At 33.5% G+C, this 5,948-nt stretch overlaps 4 non-coding genes across 4 annotated transcripts; 1 reads left to right on the forward strand and 3 right to left on the reverse strand.

The window, feature by feature from the left end:
- Positions 1-3,625: 3,625 nt before the first annotated feature.
- On the reverse strand, positions 3,626-3,705 carry TRNAL-UAG (transfer RNA leucine (anticodon UAG)). The gene has a single exon. It is a non-coding gene; the product is annotated as a tRNA-Leu (tRNA).
- Positions 3,706-4,019: 314 nt separating this feature from the next.
- On the forward strand, positions 4,020-4,092 carry TRNAV-UAC (transfer RNA valine (anticodon UAC)). The gene has a single exon. It is a non-coding gene; the product is annotated as a tRNA-Val (tRNA).
- Positions 4,093-4,265: 173 nt separating this feature from the next.
- On the reverse strand, positions 4,266-4,338 carry TRNAV-UAC (transfer RNA valine (anticodon UAC)). The gene has a single exon. It is a non-coding gene; the product is annotated as a tRNA-Val (tRNA).
- Positions 4,339-5,353: 1,015 nt separating this feature from the next.
- Positions 5,354-5,426, reverse strand: TRNAV-UAC (transfer RNA valine (anticodon UAC)). Its single transcript has one exon. It is a non-coding gene; the product is annotated as a tRNA-Val (tRNA).
- Positions 5,427-5,948: the final 522 nt, after the last annotated feature.

The following is a 5,948-nucleotide window of genomic DNA, read 5'->3' on the forward strand; positions in this document are numbered from 1 at the left end:
ATAACCCCATAAGTATTTTAGCCGCCATTGAGTGGGAGGTTTTGAATGAGATTTCTCAACTATTAAAGCCTTTTGAAGATTTGACAATGGAAATGAGCGCTGAACAGTACGTTACTGTGTCAAAAGTAATTATCTTAATTCGAGGGTTGCAATCGTTTTTAAATAACAAGTTAAATCTGTTACAAACAGATACTGGCCGTATATTTGCTGAAAAATTAATATCCAACATTAGTAAACGGTTTCTTCGCTTTGAGCACAATATAATTTTATCAGTTTCAGCCATCGTAGATCCAAGGTTCAAGAAAAATGCTTTTACGGACAAAGAAGCTTTTCAGGCCTGTAAAGACAGCCTCATCCGATTAATCGAGAACANCCACTATTAGTGATATCAGAGTAAATTTAAACATCAACCCCTTATGGACTGACTTTGATCGCCGTGTTCAAGGAAACACTAATAGTTATTCTAAAGCTATTATTGAAATTGACCAATATTTAAATGAAAAGCTTTTAGATCGCAAATCAGATCCACTAAAATGGAGGAATGAAAAAAAAGATTTCTACCCCAGATTGGCAGAGATTGCAAAAGAGTTCCTTTGCATTGTGGCGACGTCAGTTCCAAGCGAACGTATATTTTCAAAAGCGGGGAAAATATTAACCGAGCGAAGAAACCGTTTAGATCCTAATAATGTGGAAAAATAAATTTTTTTAAACAAAAACTAAGTCTTATTTTTAACGTTTTAAACATTCATAGAAACTTAAACGATCTCCATGTGTGCCTGATTGTTATTTGATATTATTTAAAAAAAACCTTTGTATTATTAGTTTGTTGTAAATACGAACGGAAAAGTGTACTTAAATATGATTTTCTTAACACAAGACACAAAAATGTATATATTTAAAAATAAATGTATGTATAAAAACATTTCTTGAATATAGGTATATGTGCACATACATAAAATATATAGTAAATGTACTTCATTTTTTATTTAAATTCGGCTTGTTATATTTTTGAACAAGTGCAAGTAAGGCTTAAGGAGATGTCTGGAAGAAGTTTTAGAAAAGCCCCTTTTCTTGAAAATGTTTATACATTTATGATTTTAACAATTTTAAAAGCTATATAAGCTACTTTTACTTTATATATTTGGCTGTTGTGCGGTCTTATAAGAAATCTAAACATATCGGTACCGAGTATCGAAAGTATTGGATACTTTTCAAATCGGTACCGAGTATCGATCAATACTTAAAAGTATCGACTCAGCACATCACTAATAATTATGTTCGCTTAAGTACCCGCATCGAGGTACTTAGCGGGTTCTTTTAAGTACCCACCCAACCCGCCTAAGTACCTCATCAAAACGCTGACATTTTTCGTCAGGTACTTAAGGCTCTGTTATGCATACTTGGCATTGCATGCACTGCTATACCATTTTTACGTAGAAATCGAAAACCAACAGACTTTTACGTATGTAATGCTGTGCGTTGGGTAACCGCTTACACGCGAAGCTCATTTAACAGATTCCTTATGTGACAACTCTCAAGCAATGCCAAGTATGCATAACGGAGCCTTTAAGCTGGTTTTACTGTATAAGTGATTTGTGTTTACTTATTATTTACCCTCTGAAGGTATTATATTCGTTTTTGGTTTTGAAAACTATATTATAAACAAGATCTCATTTTTAAAATAAGACTTGTTAAACTGACTCCATGAATTTTAATAAAAAAAAATTGGCGATTCTGGCGATTTTTTTTCAGGAATTCCGCTTTTTATTTAAACAATCTGGACACCCTGCACCCAATCTGGACCAACAGCCGACAACAACAAATACATTTTAATTATTCTATAACATTACTTCAAAAACCTTGTAATTTATTCAACTAAATTTTTTGTTAGTAAACCACTCAGAAGTCGTTTTACCCGATGTAACCGAGCGATCATCGAAGAAACATCATCCGAAATCTGCCATAAGACAAAATTAGAGACGACGTTCATAAACCTCACGCTGCCAGGTAAAACGATATGACTCCTCATCGCGGGTTTAGCTTCTTTCAGTTTGCAATGAAAGTAAATGAAGACTGACTACAGAAATGATCCTGTGAAGTATAGTCTTAACTTTTGAACACCAAATTGCAAATATTTCTATGCAATCGAATATAAAGCGGTTGAGAACTTAAAAAAAAATAACAAGTAGGGACCAAGAAGACAGAGAAAATTTAATACACAAAGAAGCAAAAAAAAAAGACAACAACAAAATATATAAACAAATGCACGAATGGGTACGCTAACTTTGCCTGCTGCTAAAGGTGAAATTAGTCTAGAACGCAGAACGTATACTTAAACGTTGTCTGTATACGCAGAATTTTGTCGATTACTGGAGCACTCAGTGTTGCCACTCATCAATGCCTTTTCATAAACTTAACTTTTCAACTACCATTCGAACACCGTCAGACATAACTTCAAAATGATAGTATAAAATTTCGATCTTCCTTTTATTTGTCCTGAATATGACAAAGAATCTGCGAAGTTCAGAAAAAAAGCGTATTGAAAGTAATTTTTGTATGAGGATATTTAAAGAAAACCAACTCCCGATTGCGTCTGCATGACTCCTGCACGACTTTACAATTCACTTTAAGTTGGTTTTGTCATAGCTAATTAAAAGTGAGGTATTAATCGAAATCTCGCCAAAAAGCTAACTATAAGTTGGTTAATTTTAACAATTGATAATTTTTCACTGCAGGGATTTTTACCATCTGCAAAACTGACGACGTGGCAACCATCTATAGAAGAAAGAAATCAGCTGTCACGGAAAAATCTAAATTCCGCAAATTTCTGCGCTACGGGCTACAACTACAGAAAAATTCTGTGGTCTTGAGTTTTCATTTACATGGCACTCTGGTAAGACAGATCGTGTCAGCTGACTCTGGTTTACGTACCGGTAAGTTTACCTGCTTGACTAATTTCACCTTAAGCATTTGGGTAGGTAGTAAGGTGCCTACATACGTACATACATACGTGGCAATAGCGTGTACACATTAAGTAGATAGCTAGAGGGTGCTTTTGTGAGCGCAGCAGTTGGGAATCGTTTGTATGTACATATATACATACACATGTGCATATGTATGATTCATTGACGCATACGTTATTCATTGAAGACCACAAGGCTGCTTGTAAACGCTTAATTGTGAACATAGCAACAAGAAAATAACGAAAGAAAAAAAAAATGATAATTCAAACAGTACTCGTATATTCGCATTGATTAGTAATTAAAAAATATAAAAATCGTTACAAGTTAATATATACTTACATAGTGTACTGAATAAAATTAAAAAACTCATATTTTTTTTGTATAAAATCATCAAGCCTTGGAACAACATAAAATACACTACAACTAGGCGTAATCAATTGAGCTTCCTCAAACACTTGGCTGCTGCTGGCATTCTAACTCTACTTTGATTACGAAATCCCATTTACACACTTTTGCTGTTGCTATACCCTAACAATTACCTTCATCAACATATCTCATTCATTCCCACTTTAATTTAACATCACATTAGCAGCTTACTAGCGCTCTACTAAATTTGTATGGCAAAATTGCCATTGAAAAATCAAATTTAAAAAAATTCATCTTGACAGCGGTGGGATTCGAACCCACGCCCTTTCGGACTGGTGCCTAAAACCAGCGCCTTAGACCGCTCGGCCACGCTGCCTGTGTTGCGTTGGGTGTCAAATGACGCATATGAGTTGTCTGATATATTTTCTAACTATAAAAATTCAAAATTTTACTTGTTTAAATTCTTAATTACGTATGTCTGTACTTTTAATTGCCCGCTTGGCGATGTATACATATTTTTTATTTGATTTAAATGTTTACGCAACTCATTCGGGTGCCAAGAAGTGTTGCATAACTATACAAACATATGTGTGTATATAAATAATTTTTGCTCTCTATTCAATTCTGCCTTTTCAGTCAGCAGCTCAGTGCTTGTGTTGTATTACGCTTTGTGCCGACTGGCAGACATGTGGTTCCATAGTGTAGCGGTTATCACGTCTGCTTTACACGCAGAAGGTCTCCAGTTCGACCCTGGATGGAACCAGCTGTGTTTCTTTTTGTTGTTTTCTGTGTTTTTTTTAGCATACATAATTGGTTAGACTTTGTTATAAAGCCCTATATTTAAATTATTCTGGCAAAAAAAAAATTTCTTACACAAAGTGCAATTGTGCAATTTGTATGTAGAAAACATAAAAAAGCTAAAAAAAATTTGTCAACTGGTTCCATCCAGGGTCGAACTGGAGACCTTCTGCGTGTAAAGCAGACGTGATAACCGCTACACTATGGAACCATATGGCAATTAATGTGGTATATTTTGAGTTTAAGACAATTTAATTTGGAGTGAAATCGTTCCTTATCTATGTTTTTCATCTGATAAAATTTGATAAGATTTGCATTTCTGTCCAATTTACAGAAGTATCTTGAATAAAACATTAATTCAGAATCGCGCCAAAATGCCAAAGGAGTACATTAGACTGCATGACTCTTCATAAAAAGAAAAATCGGTACTGTTTTTCCATTGGAATAATTAAAGTAAATAATAATATATATAATAATAATTAAAATAAATTATAAAATCTATTATATTTTAAGACGTCCACCAAAATATTTCGGAAAAATATTAAGATTTAAGCGAGCTTGACCGATTTGAAAATACCTCCAAAAATGGAGTTTTTTTATGGATAAAAATAAGTTTCTTAAAGAACTTTTTGAAAAAAGTCCTCTCAGATGACAAAACAGATTACGCTTTTTTGATACTACGGAATGGTAGTACGCACCTCTAACAACTCAGCTACTGCGGTTGAATATTATTGTTTTTCTAAAAAAATCATAATAAAAATAACTTGTTGAAAGAGAAGCATACTAAAGAATAGTGCAAAGAAATAAAAAAAAATTTGGAGTTTTTCGAGAGTTGATTGAAAAATTTCTATTTAAGGGGTTAACATAACAATAATTGCATAGAAAGTACCATTAAATTCTTAAAAAAATTATCCTTATGCGAACAAATTTCTCATTGCAATTTTTTTTATTGCATTCCTTACATTTCAAAAATTTTACACTTTTGTAAGAAATTTTGTTCCAAAAAATATATTTAATTTCCAAAATTATTGCATAAAAAGAAGCTGATTTCTAAAAAAGAACACAAAAAAATTATTATTTATTTTTATAAAAAATTTGTAGAGTGGAGGAATCGCTTCGCTTAGTATTTAAAGGGTTAAAACTAAACGCATAGCAAATACTCGTCGCTTCCGAAAAATTTTGTTTTTTTGATAGAAACTGTTTCTTCAACAAAAAAAGTTGCCAACTGGTTCCATCCAGGATCGAACTGGAGACCTTCTGCGTGTAAAGCAGACGTGATAACCGCTACACTATGGAACCGCATGGTTGTCCCCGACCGGTCTGCTCACTTCGACTTTGCACACAGCTGTAAGATTTGATATTGTTTGTTGTTATGAAGAAACAATATAAATAAAAGAAGCGCGAAAACATTTGTATTTGACTAACTAAAAATTGTTCCCATTAGTTCTCCTAAAAACAGAAATAAGCATGCACATTAGACCGCACACCCCTGAGTCTAAAGTATTTTTGCAAGGCAATTTCGAAAAAAAAATTGATTGCCAAATATAGGTGTCGCCGGAACATGCGACTCCTAGGTCTAGCAAACAAAAATAAGGTTTTTCGAGAAATTACCTTACACGAATACTTTAGGCTCAATTTGAAAATACCATCCTCCCAGCATGTCGGAAGAATCAACCATTACCAAAAATGGTTTCCTTATAGCCTCGCTTTTCTTGAAAAGATAGCAACAAAAAATGTAGAACCTCTTTATCAGTTAAATGTTTGCCTCCTTATCTCTAAAGTCACTACCTTTACATCGCCAGTATGCAAAACAAAAATGGA

The sequence above is a fragment of the Rhagoletis zephyria genome, unplaced genomic scaffold (assembly GCF_001687245.7).
Source record: "Rhagoletis zephyria isolate East Lansing unplaced genomic scaffold, Rhagoletis_zephyria_1.1 Rzeph_scaffold_17281, whole genome shotgun sequence".
Lineage (NCBI taxonomy): Eukaryota > Metazoa > Arthropoda > Insecta > Diptera > Tephritidae > Rhagoletis > Rhagoletis zephyria.